General features: G+C 47.3%; 1 protein-coding gene across 2 annotated transcripts in view; it reads right to left on the reverse strand.

Moving 5' to 3' along the window:
• TSPAN18 (tetraspanin 18) overlaps positions 1-16,999 on the reverse strand; it is a 168,058-nt gene that overhangs the window by 123,992 nt on the left and 27,067 nt on the right. For both annotated transcript variants that reach the window (XM_054587117.1, XM_054587116.1), the window contains exon 2: positions 11,892-11,973. The gene's annotated coding sequence lies outside the window, so the exon portion shown is untranslated. The remainder of the gene's footprint in view (positions 1-11,891; positions 11,974-16,999) is intronic.

Consider the following 16,999-nt stretch of genomic DNA (forward strand, 5'->3'; position numbering starts at 1 on the left):
TCTGCCCCTGTCCCCCCGGGGGCTACCTGGTCACACTGCAGGACTAGCCACAGGGTCTCTCCTCAGGGTCTTCGGGGCGCCTTCCGCCGCCTCCCCCAGCAACAACCCTCTTGGAAACACCCCCTTGCTGGCCTGCCAAGGGTGGGGCAGTGGGAGCAATCTGTAGGCCGCAGGGGATGAACTGTCTGCAGAGAACTAAAAAACAAACCAAAAACCCCACAAAAGGCTGACAGTTCCAAACAATATCAGTGATAAAATACTCTGCCTTTTAAAAAAACCTTTTGTTGCTCTAAGTTCTTAATAATTGCTGTAGTCACTGGTGAGTTTTAATAAAGTATATGTTAGCTTCAAGTGAATACATTGTTATTGCTTAACCTTTAATAAACATCGAGTTTACATGGCAGTTAGTTCCAAGAACACCCACTTACACAGCCAGACCCCAACGCGAGCTCATTCTGCTACACACGTTTGTCTCCATCTCGAGAGTAAGGATTCAGAATCACTGGAGTTCTCTCTGCACCCGGTTCACATCTCCAGCCCCAACGCCACTAGGTATCCCCGCACTTAACAGGAGGCCTGAACGAAGCCATCACAGCTCAGTGGTCGTAAGAGCAGGAAACAGAAACTGGATTCCTGCCACTGCGGCCACCTCTGCTCAAGTCATGCTCCAAACCTTGTGGGGTTCAATCTTTTGGAACTTTTTTCTTCCCAAAATATCCACGACTATAATTAAAAAGTATAAACCGTTACTTCCACCCCTCACTTTTATGTGCAGTAGTGTTTGCTTGTCGAGTGGCATGGTTATATTATGAAGTTCACTAAAAAGAAAAGTTTGCTGTCTGTGTTTCTTTTCTGGCCAACACTGGCATCAATTTTATGTCATTATTATTACTGGAAATAATTTGCTGAGTTGAGGAGGTATATAGAAACCGTCTTCCCCAGGTGTCGGATGCCTAGGTGTGCCCTGCGCACCTGTCCTGTTTTATGCCAGGCACCAGCAGCTGAACAGTGCTCCCCTTTGGGGTGGGCGCAAAGCCTAGGGCTTGCTCTTGCAGCTGGATTCTCTTCCTCATTCCATGCAGTTCAATAGCTCCCAGAGCACTGCGGAAATAACGTCTGTTTGCCCCGGTGACCTGGATGGGCCGCCCTCCGGGTAGCCCCAGATAGCCTCCAGTGGGCACCTTCCACAGGACTCCAAGGTCCCGCAGTTCCCCATCATCTTCTCCATCTATGCTCACTCGCTCGGGGATCTCACTGAGGTCTCAGGTTTGCAATGCTGTTAGCTGATGGCTCCCAGATTTCTCTCTCTCCAGCCCTGACCTCACACTGGAACTCCAGGTTCGTATCTCCATCCATGTTCTTGCCACCTCCATGGGGGCGGTTAATAAATGTCTCAACTTAAAATGCCCCCAAATGCAGTTCAGCGTGTTCCCCTCACCCTGCACCAAAGCCTAGCCCACCCAGGCTCCTCTGTTTCAGGCACAAACTCATGGTCATCCTTGACTCCGTTCTTTCTCTCCCATGCCATCCAACACATCTGCGGATCTGTCAGCAATACTTCCAAAATAAATGCGGAACATTTTGGCTCCTCAGCACCTCTGCTGCCTTCCTGTCCTTCCAAAGCACCTCACCTCTTGCCTGGATTCTAACATGAGTCTCCACTCTAGTCTCCCCGTCCCGTACAGTCTGTCCTCCGTACAACAGCCAGCATGATCTTGGTAAAATGTAAATTTGATCCTGCTTCGTCCTTGCTCACTGACTTCCCATTACACGTAGAATCAAAATATAAAGTCTTCAGCCTGGCCGCCAGCTCCCTTTGGGTCTCCTCTCCTTCTACACCACCTTCGCCCTAGCACCCAGGTCTCCTGGCTGGTACTTCGACACACCAGCTACCTGCCCACCTAACAGTCCTACCTCCTGCTGTTCCCTCCACCAGGAAGGCTCTTCTCTCAGGTGAAGTCAAGGCTCGCTCCTCACTGCCTTCAGGTCTCTGCTCGGGTGACATCTGATCAGCAAGGCCTTCCAAGTGCCCTCTATCCAACATAGTAACGCCCCTGGTCACACACGCCCTGTCCCATCCTGCACCTAACACTACTTGGCATTTGGTTTGTTTGGTCTCTGCCTCCCCAGTTAGAAGACAAGCTCCACGAGGACAGGGACTTGGTTGTCTTGTTCACTCTGATATTCCCAGCATGCAGAGCAGTACCTGATACATAGTAGGGGTCAACAAATATATATTAAATCAATGAATGTGGACTCATATTTTACACCTGCCCTCCAACTAACTTTGGGCCAGGTATCATTATCACCACCCTTCCTGTAGACATGGAAACTGAGACTCAGAGAATGAAAGGGATTTATCCCTCAAGATCTCTCATTTCCTTAGTGACAGATCCATGGTTACAACACAGGCTTCAAAGGATAGGGAATCAATAGAGAAAATCAATAAAACCTAAAGCTAGTTCTCTGAAAAGATGGATGAAATCAATCTTTTCATGGATAGAGAAAGCCTCTAACCATGCTCAGTAAAGAGAGAGAGCGAGAGCTAGCGAAGACACGAGATACTAAATATTAGAAATGAAAGAAGGAACATGACTATAGTTGCCATGAACATTAAAAAGATAATAAAAGAATACTCTGAATAATTCTATGCTCATAAATTATTAACTTAGATAAAATAGATCAATTCCTTGAAAAACAAAATCTTCCAAAACTCACACAAGAAGAAACAGACAATCCGAATAGGACTGTATCTATTAAATAAATTGAATCAGTAATTAATAACCTTTCAAAACAGAAAGCATCAGGCCCCTTTAGGTTTACTGGTGAATTCTACCAAACACCTAAGTAAGAAATTATACCTGTTCTCTAATATCTCTTCCAGAAGACATGAGCAGAAAGAATATTTAATAACTCATTCTATGAGGTCAGCATTACCCTAATACCAAACAAAGAAAACTACAGACCAATATCTCTCATTAACATAGATACAAAAATCCTCAACAAAATAACAGCAAATCAAATCCAACAATATATAAAAAGAACTATAGACGAGAGCCAAGGAATTTATCCCAGGTATCCAAGACTGGTTTAACATTTAAAAATCAGTCAAGGTAACCCATCACATCAACAGGCTAATGAAGAAAAATCACATGATCCTATCAATAGATGCAGAAAAAGCATTTGGCAAAATCCGGCGTCCATTCATGATTTTAACAACTTGGCAAACTAGGAATAGAGGGGAATTTCCTCCACTTGATAAAGAGCATCTGCAAAGAACATACAGGTGGCTTCATACTTGTGGTGGGAAACTAGACGCGCTCCCATTAAGATCAGAAACAAGGCAAGGACGTCCCTCTCACCTCTGCTTTTCGACATTGTCCTGGGAGTCCTAGCCACAACAGTAAGACCAAGTTTTTTTTTTAAATTATTACAGATTGAGGAGGAAGTTTTTATTTTTTTAAACAGGGTTTTATCTTTATAAATTGGGAAGGAAGAAATAAAAATTTCTTTATTCACAGATGACCTGATTATCTCTTTAGAAAATCTGAAAGAAATGACAAAAAACTCATGGAATGAATAGACATTTATAACAAAGCAAGGTTGCAGAATACAATGTTAATATACAAAAATCTATTGTTTCCCTATGTACCAGCAATGAACAAGTGAAATTTGAATTTAAAACACAATTGCTATTGCCATTAGCACCAAAAGAAATAAAATACTTAGGTATAAGTGTAACACACTATACATAAGATCTATATGAGGAAAGCCACAACTATGATGAAAAACATTACAGAAGAACTAAATAATTGCAGATATTCCATGTTCATGGGGATAGGAAGACTCAATATTGTCAAGATGTCAGTTTTTCCCCATGAGTTCTACAGATTCAATGAAATCTCAATCAAAATCCCAGCAAGTTGTTTTGGGGATACCGACAAACTAATTCTAAAACTTATGTGGAGAGGCAAAAGACCCAGAATAGCCAACACAATATCGAAGACGAACAAAGCTGGAGGACGGTCACTACCTGACTTCAAGACCTACTATAAAGCGGCAGTAATCAAGGCGGTGAGGTGCTAGTGAAAAATAGTTACACAGATCAATGAAACACAACAGAGCCCAGAGAAAAACCTTCACACATAGAGTCGCCTGACCTTTGACAGAGGAGCAAAGGTAATACAAAACTGAAGGGGTAGTCTTTTCAACAAACTGTGCTGGAACCACTGAAAATTCACATGCAAAAGGGTGAATTTAGACTCAGATCTTTCAAACCTCACAGTTATCAACTCAAAATGGATCACAAACCTAAATGTAAAATGCGAAACTCTCAAACTCCTGGAAGACAACAGAGAAGAAAAATCTAGATGACTTTTGGTATGGCAATAACTTTTTAGATACAACACCAAAGGCACAATCCATTAAAAAAATAATTGATAAGCTGAACTTCATTAAAATGTTTTAAAATTCTGCTCTGTGAAAGACACTGTTAAGAGGAGAAATACTTGCAAAAGATATATAGATAAAGAACTGTTATCCAAAATATACAAAGAATTCATAAAACTCATAAATAAATGAACAACTTATTTAAAAAATGACCAAAGACCTAAACAGACAACTGACCAAAGATACACAGATGGAAAATAAGCATATAAGAATGTGCTCAAAATCATGTGTCATTAGGAAATTGCAAATTAAAACAATAATGATACCATAGCTATTTGGATGGCCAAAATCCCAAACACAGACAACACTAAATGCTGGACAGGTTGTGGAGCAGTGGGAACTCTCATTCATTGCTGGTGGGAAGGCAAAATGGTGCAGCCCCTCTGGAAGACAGATTGGCAGTTTCTCATAAAATTAGGCATAATTTTACCATATGACCCAGCAATCGCGCTTCTTGGTATTTACCCAAATGTGTTGAAAACTTATGGCCACACAAAAAGCTCCAGCACACAGATATTTATAGCAACTTTATTCATAATTGCCAAAACTTGGAAGCAGCCCAGATGCCCTTCAGGAGGTGAATGGATAAATAAACTATAGTACAATACATTTAGACAATGGAATATTATTCAGTGTTTAAAAGAAATGAGCTTAGCAGCATTCTTCACAATAGCTAAACCATGAAGCAACCCAAGAGTCCATTGACGATGAATGGAAAAGCAAAATGTAGTTTATATATACACAGGAATGTTACACAGCCTTTAAAAAAAAAAAAAGGGAATTCTCACATATGCTACAGCATGGTTGCACCTTGAGGATATTATGCTAAGCAAAATAAATCAGTCATCAAACACAAAATACTGTATGATTCCACTTATATAAGGTACTTAGAGTAATAAAAATCATAGAGACAGAAAGTATATTGATGGTTGCCAGGAGCTAGGAAAAGAGGAGAACAGGAAGTTATTGTTTAATGGGTGTAGAGTTTTGGTTTTACAAGATAAAAAGAGTTCTAGTGATGAATAGTGGTGATAGTTGCACAACAACGTGAATATAGTTTATTCACATTGAACTGAACTGGACACTTAAAAAAGGTTAAGACAGTAAATTTTGTTATGTATATTTCACTGCAATAAAAAAAATTGGAAAAAGAGTTATTAAGTCATGAAAAGATGTGGAGGAAACTTAAATGTATATTACTCAGTGAAAGAAGCCATCTCAAAAGGCTACATATTGCATTACTCCAACTCTATGACATTCTGGAAAAGGCAAAACTATGAAGGCAGTAAAAAGATCAGTGGTTGCCAGGGCTTAGGAGGGAGGGAAGAATAAATTGGCAGAACACAGGATTTTTAGGGCAGTGAAGCTATTCCGTATGATACTCTAATGGTGGATACATGTCATTCTACATTTGTCAAGCCCACAGAAGGCACACCACCAACAGTGAGCCATAATGTAAACGATGGGCTTTGGGTGATAATGATGTGTCAGTCTAGGTTCACTGTTGCAATATATGTACCACTGCGGTGTGGATGTTAATAGTGGGGTTGGCCCTATGTGCGCGGGGGTGGGGAGAATATGATGACTGCATTTCCCTCTCAATTGTGCTATGAGTCTAAAACTGCTCTATAAAATAAGTCGATTAAAAAATTTAAAAAAGCTGTCCGAGTGTAGAGCCCAATCTCCTTCCCCAATCCCACCGTGTCTTTCTTTCATAACACGGCTCTACCAGGGTCCCAGAAAGGGAGACGCCTTGGCAAACCCCCAAGCCCGGGGATCGGCACTGATCATTTCTTCTCACGCCAGCAGCTCTGGGTCGGTAACATGCTACCACAGCTAACTAAGCAGCACTGCCTGTGGATGTGGACTTTCTCCTTTATTTCAGGGCTATTAATTAATGTATATTATTTTACACTTTTATACATTAAAACGCAGCAGCTGGGTGGGCAAAGTGACCGCCAGTCCAGAAGGCTCACAGATGAGGCCCATCTCCCACTGCATAGCTGTATGGCCTTGAGCAAGTCAGTTCCCTTCTCCAGTGCTGATGTGATATCCGCAAATGGGGCTCCTATCCCTCCCTCTCTGCCCTCCCCGGCTGCTTGGAAGGAAGTTCAGCTGTGACTTACAATGTGGATATATGCCATTATTAAAAAAAACAATAATAAAGTCTCTTAAGGGGACTTTCTGCTCATTTTTGCTGCATAAACACAAAAGCAATAATTTGCTCATTGTTTAGATGAGGAAAATGAAAAGTTATTATCTCTCCATGATGCAAGGAGCGGTCACTGCACACAGCACAGGGTCCCCTGGCCTTGCTCTCGCAGCCGCCAGCCGTGCCAGGAGACGGGGCATCTCCGAGGCAGACCCTCCACTGACTTAGCCTCCTATAAAGGCCGCTGGGTAAGTGGCCCTGGGATAAATTTAAAACAACTTGATAAAGAAAAGGAGAAGCTTGGGGATGGAAAGTATCAAAGAAGGGAGAAAAGCACCAGGGAGCTGTCATGAGTCACATGTGGACGTGCATCTGGCCTGAGGCCAGAATGTTCTGGCAGAAGTTGGGCTGAGTGAGCAGGAAACCAGGGTAGTGAGGACCTGTCATCCTGTCCGCTGGCATACATGTCCCCGACAGAGAGAGGGGAAAGCCAGGAAGGCAGATGGGGCCTGGGGCCACGGCCCCTTCCTGGGCTTCCTCTCAGGGCTTGTGCCCTGCCAGTCAGAATCAGAGAAAATTGAAGGGTGATGTTCAGATGACAACAGCAATTGTATCCACCATTTTCTGGAACGTTGACTCCTTCCCAGGCAGTAGACAACACGCCTGACATCCACCATCTCAGTCTTGACCACGAACCTACAATTACCAGGACCCTCGTCACCTAATGGGATAGTAAACTGAGTGATCACCCAGGCTCATAACTAGCTACAAAAAGCCCTGACATTCATTGAATGCCAAAGCTATGCTCTCCCTCCTGCATCCTCAGAGGGGGATGGGGGCGACCGCACCTCTCAGCCAGCAGATGGGAAGGTGCAGAGTGGAGAGCGTGGAGAACAGCCTGGAAGAAAAGGGGTGATGCAGCCCCACATGGCAGATTTGGGGCAAGAAGATGGAGGGTACAAGAAAATAGATGTCAGTTCAACACAAGGAGACACCCTGACCTAGCAGAGCCTGCCCAAGCCAGCTCAAGCCAGCCCAAGGTGGCGCAGGCTGCAAGGGAGGCCATGAGCCCCATGTCCCAGGAGGCGGTTAGGCTGGTACTGACAACCACCTAGCAAGAACTTTGGGCTGGGGAGTCTACTAGGTATTCAGTTGCCTTTGAGCCCTTCAGCCTTTGTAGAGCTGACCCATTTGACCCTCACCCAACCTTTTGCACGAGCAGCAGAGAACACTGATCCACCTTACAGAGACAATGAGGGTGCTAAGGGAGGTGGAGCAATCTGCCCAGGTCACACACTGAAGCAGGGCTATGACTGGGACCCAGGTCTTCCTTCAAACCATACTGGGTGTGGGTAGGAGTTTAATCAAGCTGACTTGGACCACTGGCCTCTGTTCTCACCTTTGGCATCCCCAAGGTCTTCCTGGAATCAGGGAGGATCAGGACAGCTCCCTCACTCACCTCTCTCATCTCCATAATGGCATCACCATCATGATTGCAGCTTTGCTTCAGGGCTGCATCTCCTCCACCTGCCCTGCCCTGGGTCAATCCAGCAGGCTCTTAACTGGCCACCCTAAGAGTCACTCATCCTCCTCTAAAAATCTCTAGTGCTCAACTTTGGAATCACCTGGGGACCTTTAAAATATACTAATGTTCCTCCAAACATTACACAACATGGTCCTGGTATAAAGATTTATTATTGACCGATGGAATGGAATTGGGAATCCAGAAACAAACCTGTATTCCCATGGCCAACTGATTTTCAACAAGGGCGCCAAGACTAGTCAATGGGGGAAGGAATAGTCCCTTCAACAAATGGCGCTGAGACAACTGGATAACCACATGCCAAAGGAAAAAAAAAAGCTGGACCCCTACCTCACACCATATACTAGAAAAATTAACCCGAACTGGATCAGTGACCTAAAATAAGATCCCGCTGTTCAGATCTCAACTGGAGGAAGATCCCAATGCTTCCTAGATATTGCCTACACTTCCTGGCTCAGCCTGTTGCAGAGGCTGGCTGGGAGATAAAGATACTGCGGACTTACCTTTCTGCCTGGGCTCCAAAGTCCATGCAAGGCTGGCTGGAGAACATGGGAAGAGTGCCGCCATGGGCACTGTGAAATGTCACTGTGGGCATGCAGGATATCTGTGGACACTTGGGGCACTACCATGAGTGCCATGGGGTGATGTTGAGCCTATGGGTGCCTCATGGACATCATGGGGAACCACAGTGCAGGTGCTGTCATTGGCACCATAGGAAGCCACTGTTGTGCTGTGGGCTGCAACTCTGGGTGCACACAGGGTGCCTCCATAGCACTATGCGCGCTGTAAGGTGCTATGGCAAACACCACCATCGTTAGGGCAGCAGCCCTGTGTTTGTGTCCTAAACTTGCTCTTTCTTAGTGGTGAAGCCTAGAGTAATTTATAACTTCTCTGAATCCCAGTTGTCTTTACCCATAAAAATGTTATGAATACCTGCCTCTTGAGTTGTGGAGAAGATCAGCTATTGTCTACAGAGAGGATCCAGTAAAGATCATCACGGTCAAGTGCAAACCATGGGGTAAAAGCTCAGGAAGAACTGTTCATACCCAAGGTGGCCCCACACCCCAAGGGTGTCAGGACAGAGAGCTGACACAACCCAGGCACCAACCTCAGCCTTTCGTAGACCAGGCATGGAAGGAGGTATGTGTCTCCAAGGTAACCCCACTGTTTACTCACAAACACCCAGTTCTCACATCTCAAGAGCCTGGGCCTCTTCAAGGGGGTCACCTTGGGAGGCCACATTATTCCAGGAGACTGCCATCATTCAAAGCAAACAGATATGCCTGCTGGCTTTCCCTCGCCCTCACAGCCACCCAGTGAGGTACATTCTGCTGTCAAAAACTGAGGCTCTGAGAGATGAAATCATGCACCTGACAGAGAGTCAAACAGCTACTGGGAAGGCAGAGCTGGGACTCGGCCTCACCAGTCTGGCTGCCAAACCCCAGCCACCGGTTCCCACAACTGTGCTGCCTGCCTGCCTGTGGCCATATGGTCGTCTTTGCTTTTTTTTTCCTGTGACTCTACGACATTGATCTGCTTCCTGGCTAACAAGAGGGACAAGGCTAAATCACTTTGGTCCCTCGGCAACCCTCCTAAAGGTAACCCAGGAACAACAGCACACTTGCTTCTTTTTTCTGTCCTTAAAGAGATTCTTTCCCTTTGTTCACGCAGGCTCATGGCTTCCTGATTAGAGAAACATCCATAGCAGAAAGGTCCTGGGGAAGTTAAGCTTTTTCCGACTCACTTCAGAGCTTTCTCCTGATTACGAAAACTATGCGAGATCCAGGCTCTGTGATAAGGCAATAGCTTCCTGTGGGGATCAGTGTGGCAACTGCCAGGAGGCTTATAATTAAGATTATGGCCCGGGCTGGCCAGTGGCCGAGTGCAGGAACTACAGAGCACAGGTGCAATAGAGGAGGAGAGAAAGCCCCCGCAGGTCCCAGGCCTTGCCACTCCTCTGCCACTATCCACTTGGCCTGGCCCTGCTTCATCTGTCTCTGGAAGCTGACCTCCCTGCCTTAGATTCCACCTGGAAAAACCCTGGCCAGCCAGTGGCACAGTCTGGAAGTGAGAGGATGAGCTGGGAGACCAGGGCGCTCTCAGATCGGTGACTAGCACAGTGGCCGAGTGCTTCCCGACCACGGGCACCAGGGGCAGCCAAGACTGCAAGAGCAATCAGGCCGCTGGTGCAGTGCTTTCCGGTGCGTTCACCCCCGACCCCCAGCCACCCTCTCAGCAGCCCTAGGGGCAGGAAGGCAGGTGCAGGGGGTGTGTAGGAAAGAACAGTGTGGGGTGCTTTCTGCGTCTCATCTTCTCCCCGAAACAACCCCACGGGTCGCTGGTATGCTCCCATTTTAGAGATCAGACAGCCAAGACTCACCGATATTTGATAAAAAGCCCAAAGCTTAAAAAAAATTCTAGATTTAAAAAAAATTTTTTTTTTTTAATTTAAGCCTCAAGTCACAGAGCTTGCAAGCAAAATACATTACAAGTGTAGGGTCGTTCAGGCAAGGGCTGCAAATCTCAGTCATGATACTCACTGCTGGGAGACCTTGGGTAAGTCATGAACGTCTCTAAGGCCCGGCTTCTCTCCTTTCTAAGATGGTGTCGATAATAGTGCCAAGGCCATGTGGCCATTGACAGGACCAAACAAGGTGACACAGGGAGTGTGCTTCGCACTGCGCCTGGCATGCAGAAGCCCCCGACACTGGTTAATCTGCCTTTTCCGATTAGCTGGGCCTCCACCCAGCTTCACTGGCACCTCAGACCCCACAGCTGTTCCACTGAGGGTCTCAGTCATCCTTTGCCCGAGACTGGCAGTCAGGCCGCCTCAGAGCTCTCCATGTCCTCTCCACCGCCTGCGCTGAGCCCCCACTCCGCCCCCGCCTCCGCCTCCCCGCACTCCCACCGTGCCTGTCCCTTCTAGTTCAGCCCGGGTCTTGCAACCTCGGAAACAGAAGACATGAGGGTTCAAACAGATTCAAATCACCGCTGCCCCACTTTACAGATAACAAAACGAGGCCTAATGAGAAAAATGGCTGACAAGGACGCGTGCGGCACAAGGGTGGCATGGGCTGGGCCAGGACACATATGTCCTGGCTCCTCATTGAGGCGCCTTCCATGAGGCCTCCAGACCTGCACACGTCCTGGGATCGAGGGCAGCCCAGGAGGCTCCCAGAGCCCCAGAGGTTGACCAGGGCCCTTCCATTCGCTAATTGCATCATGGGACGTGAACTTTATCCAAAACCACCTTGAGACAAGAAGGTGGATGAATCACTTCAGGAAGGTAGTTCCTCCCCCCAATCCCAAAACCCTGGTGGCCATGGGGGAGGGGAGGCATGGGAGGGGTCCTCACAGAGGCCAGGCCCTCCACGAGCCCCCAGGATCTCTGTTTTCCCCCAAGGGCTCACTCCCTCCAATCCCTTCACCCCTCACTTCCTGGATGGACTCAAGAGCAACCTTGACCTGCCTCCAAGGGGCAGCGAGCGACCAGCCTTGTGAGACCCCACTAGAGGATCAGCCCTTCTCTCCCTGCACCTCACGGTTGCTCTCTGTCCCTGAATAAACATCTGGGGGCGGGGACAGGAGTAAAGCCGCCCTTCACCTGCCCTGCATTCCCAGCTAGAGCTGAGAGTTCACTTGCTCAGAAAGGGCGGATTGGGAGGGCAGGGAATGGAGAGGAAGGAGGTCAGACCCTCTTATGTGAACAAGTTGAGATGCCACTCCATCATAGTGCCAAAATCATACCTCTTTCAACTGGTATATTCTCCTTTCAGTGGTGTCCAGATTCTCTTGAGGGCTCTTTCTGATGGTGACTTCAGGAGATACTCTAAAGGGAGGAGAGAGAGAAATAAATATCAAGAAGGCATGGGTTAGTGGGGCGTGGGGTTTCCAGGGGCCAGCTCAGTCTAGACGTGCACCCACTCCCTGAGGGGTCTGCTCCTTCCTACCACCTCGGCAGGTCCGGTCCCCAGACAGGGCCACCATGGCCAAAAAGACACAACTAAGCACCCAGCCCCACCCACGCTCCCAGGACGGCGTCCCCAGTGCCTAAGGATTAGGACGTAGTTTTAGTTTTCTAAAGTCAGCCCAGGAGCCTGTGCAATGTCTATGTGATGACATCAAGCATGCTGATCACAACATCACATCAGTTTCTTTGCTTCGAGCTAGAATATTATCAACTTGGCGTGGGACTCCATTTTCCTTAGGCGGTAGAAAGGCTTTCTGAGTAATTTTGAAAATGGGAAAGAGAATTAATTGTTGCCTAATGAACGCAGGCTCTTTAGGCAGAACAAAACTTTGAAGATCTGGTGGTATCCATGAAGAGACAAGAAATAAGAGGAGGCATCTTTGGTGGTGAAAAAAACAACGCAGCCCCAGAATGCCACGGCCAGAGTCCAACCTCTCCCCCGCTCCCTCTCTGTCATTCTGAGTCCCCAGGTCACAGGAAAAGGATCAAATTCACCATGTCCCTGCCACGTACCTGCCTGCCAAGGCTTAGGCCAGTCCCTGGGGAACAGGTTATTCACATGTACGGCTGAGAAACAAAAGCAAAACTTACAGCAGACAGGGGAGGGCCAAGTTCCCAGATCCCCCCGCCCCAACTCCTTCTGCCACGGTGAGCGGGCTGCACAGTGGAAGCCCTGACCAAGTCTCAGGCTGCCTCAAATGACTGCAGTGATAACCCTGACACCCTTCCCAGTGCCATGAGAAAGTATCCCCACTTCGGGGATGAGGACCGTGAACTCAGGAGGAATTAAATACCTTGTCCAGAGTCATGCTGCTGAAAAGGGACAGAACCAGGACTGGAACTCAGGTCCCCGGGAAGCCACCCCTGGTGCGAGTGCCATCTCCCCAGGGGAGAGGTGCAAGCAGGAGAGCAATGAGTTCAAGGTCTGCTGGACTGATCCAGCATCAGTGCACCACACTCACAGGAGGCGTTCTCAGAGCTCCCTGCCAACTGATGGGGAACAGGGCTTGGCCGAAGGACAGTACCTCTCTCTCCACCACGTGCACCCAGGTGGTGTCAGCCTGGGAGACCCCATGCATTGGGGGCCAGACTAAGGCTAATCAAAGGAATTCATTATATATATGTATAGAGTGAAAATATATGTTATATGTTATTTATAAGATATATATAATATATGCACATGTATATGTGTATATATATCCCACACCTATGTATATATACATACGTGTATACACACACACACATATAAAAGAGGTTTGTCCAGAAAAACTCCAGCCATTGTCAATATAAAGAGAACAGTTTGCACCATATCGACGTAACCTGACAGCCAAGGAGAGTGGACTGGATTGCGCATGAGTGAACAATGACGCCTTCACTGTACTAGTCAGTGGGAGTGGTAGACACCTTTGAGTGAGCTTGTTGTACTATGTGGCTGTCACATTCAAAATGACTGAGCAAGCAGAGCAATGAATCTGCATCATTTTGTTTTAAGCTTAAACATTCCTCTGTGGATGATTCAGAGGCTTTCAGGGACAATGCAATGCGTGCAGCACCAAAAAAAGTGTGGCACAAACATTCGACAGATGGTCGAGCATCTGTGTTGAAAGTGGTCCACGTCCTGCAACAAGCAGAACACCGGAGAACATTGAACTTAGCCCCGCTACAGCTCCGATTTGGCGACCTGAGACTTCTGGCTTTCCCCAAAACTAAAATCACCTTTGAAAGGGAAGAGATTTCAGACCATTGATGAGATTCAGGAAAATACAAGGTAGTTGATGGCGATTCCAACAAAGGATTTTACAAAGTGTTTTGAACAATGGAAGAGACGCTGGGAAAACTGTGTGAGGTCCCAAGGTGTCTACCTGGAAGGGGACTCAGGTGCCATTGTCCTATGTATAATGCTTCTTGTACCTTGTATTTTCTTCAATAAATGTCTCTATTTTTCATATTACATAGCTGGATAATTCACATATATTTCTCATTCAATTTTCATTAACTACAATTGGAAAGCTCTTCCTTACCCGTGCATCCTATTTAACAGATAGAACCACGCAAAGACTTTGCACATGATCTTCTAGATCTCATCCTATGCAATCACATACGTGTGAACATGTGCCTACATAAGCCCACGGGCAGACTGTGTGACTTTATACGAATGGGCTCTTCCCACAGGTGATCTCCACCACCACGCATCAGAGGTGTCACGACTGCCCGTGACTGAGAGACTACACAGACCTCCTGCGCCTTTTTCACAGCTGCACAGCGCCCCGCAGTAGGTGTGGACCTTGCTTCACTTTCCTCCTCACCATGGCTATGGGGGGCATTTCTGTCTCCTGCCATTCCGCCCTTGCAATGACCCCCACAGGCCTGTGTCGAAACGCCCATGCAATTCCAAAGCCTGGAAGTGAACGGCTTGGCGGAGGCTCTGCACGCTCCACCTCTGAACAGACGCGGACAGGCTGCCCTCCCAAAATGCTGGGGTGCTTCCCCTCACACAGCAGGGGAGCAGGAGCCCCTCTTCCAGGATGCAAATTGGAATCCAAGCTTCTGTCCACTGAAGGGCTTTTCTGGTCACCTCCCACTGGCCTGGGAGGACAAGTCCCCTGGACAAAGGGAGTTGATTTCGTGGCTCTGCAGATGGCCGCTGCTCCACTGCCCGGGGGGCATCTCTGAGGAACTTGGGCCCACCTGGGCCGGCAACTACATTTATAGGCTCAGAACTGATAATGAGCTTTTATGAGCTCTGGGGACCTCAAGGAACATGTATTAATGTCAAGCACGCCTGTCAGCCACGCAGCCTGGGTGAATGTCACAGATTAACGAAATTAAAGGCCGCAGCCACACGGGGAAGGAGCTGGGGGCTGCATGTCAGGTGGTGCAGGTAGGCCCGTCAATAACAAAATTACTTTCCAGGCTCTGCACTCCCGAGCCCGAAGCTGTCTGCCGTCTTCAGAGAAATCCTGCCTTCCTGCAGCCTGAGAGGAGATTAGTTTATTACCAGTCTGCCAGGAGGGGCAAAATCCACCACTAATCCTAATTCCCATTTAAGCAAATCTGCTTTGTGTGAAAGAAACCAGCTGGGCTTGGAATTTCTTCCCCCTTTTCCCTGAGATCTCATTCCAGCCCCCTCATCTTCGTGGAGGAGGGAAGTCACTACAGACGTTGGACCCAGAGCCCCCTGGGGAGGGAGAAAAGAATCCCAGGGTTTAAGGCCAAGAGGGGTACTGGTGCCGGGTGACAAGAGGTAGCCATGTATGGTGGTGCGCTGGGCGAGGTGTTCGGTGTTGACCTGGTTTGTCTTGGGCTCTCGGAAGGAGAGGCTACCACTCTCCAGGTCCCAGACTCAGTCTTGCTTTGTATTAGGATCCCCCAGGTTTGAAGTGGCACAGGCTGAAATGCCCAGTCCACCCCTAACCAGTTCTGTGACCTTCTGGGAAACAGAGCTGACAACAGCTGATAAGATGTTCTGAGGATTACCTGAGGAATGTGTGTACACAGGACTTAGCCGGGAGCCTGCCACAGGATATACTATTTCTTGAATCTAAGACTCCGGATTATGTTTTATGAACTTCTAAGAAAGAAAACACTGCCAGTTAATTAATTACGACAGGTCACTTTTTGTATGATGCATCCTGCTTTTAGAAACATTAAGATATTAAAAAATAAAGTGTGACTTACACTCTGTGAAACATAATAAGAACTTCATCAATGGCAGTGAGTGTGATGACTATTGGCCAAGTCCTCTGATTCTTTAAAAGTCCAGCTCAAAACTCAGATCTTTTTCCTCCTCTTCTTCCAAACAAAGCAAATCTGCACTATGTAAGGAAAACCAGCTCTCAAGTTATAAGAAAAATTCTGAGAACCACTTCGGTGTCCTGGCCGAGGCCCAGATGAGAGACTTCAATGTCTACCCTCATGTTCCCTACTCTACTTTTAAATTAAAATAGAACATATATACACAGCGGTGCAAACACCATGAGTATACAGCCTACTGAATTTCCACAAACAGAGCACCCCTGTGTAACCGACACCCACATCAAAGACTCTCCCCGATTTTCCCAGTCATTATTTCCCTTCCATTCCGGTCTCTCAGGTCGTCCCATCCCTGACTCTCCGAAGCCACGGCCCCTGCCCATCCCGCCTGCGATCAGCCTCACCATTGCTCGTCTCCTTGTGGTAAACAGTCTCCTGGCTGGTCAGCCAGCCGGGCGCCTCTGTTCCCCCAACCCTGCTCTCTCCTTTGCTGTAAGACAGCCCATAAATGTGGGGTACCATGTCTCTCTCCTGCTTCACTGGGTTCCCTGGTCTCCCTTTGCCTACACGTGTGGACTTTTGTTATCTTGTCCCTGGTTGCGCATCTTTCCAGGATCTCCTTCAGGTCCTCGCAATATACACAGACCCCACAGTCACATTGAACTCACCTGCAAAGTGTGGACAGTTCCAGACCTACCTTGCTGGCCTGAGATGGGGACTAGATGAGCTAACCAATTGTAAGTGGTTTCCACAGTACCTGGCACAAAATAACCAGTCAATAAATAGAGGAAGGAGCAATTATGTAGAATGGAATCTGCTTGCTACTTTCTGTAACAATGGTAGTGGCCATGATTAGTGGTTCCAAGTTGTAGTTCTCAGATCCTTCCCTCCCTCCCTCAGGGACCCACACAAAGAACAGATGGGGGTCTACACCCCAGACATATGCTAACACTTCAGTCACAACAGCTGGACTTTCTGATATTTTATACATTGTTTCCAGATAACACTGAAGACCACTGGTTTAGAGTCTCTTGATAGCCTAGATCCCAAGTCAGTAGGATTTCAGAGGAGGAGGAGAGCTGGGAAGGCTTCCTGGAAGAGGCAGCAAGGAAAGGATGAAGAGAGGTGATCA

This window comes from Pteronotus mesoamericanus, unplaced genomic scaffold (genome assembly GCF_021234165.1).
Source record: "Pteronotus mesoamericanus isolate MK-2021 breed Mesoamerican mustached bat unplaced genomic scaffold, CSHL_Meso_final scaffold_1066, whole genome shotgun sequence".
In the NCBI taxonomy this organism is placed as follows: Eukaryota; Metazoa; Chordata; class Mammalia; order Chiroptera; family Mormoopidae; genus Pteronotus; species Pteronotus mesoamericanus.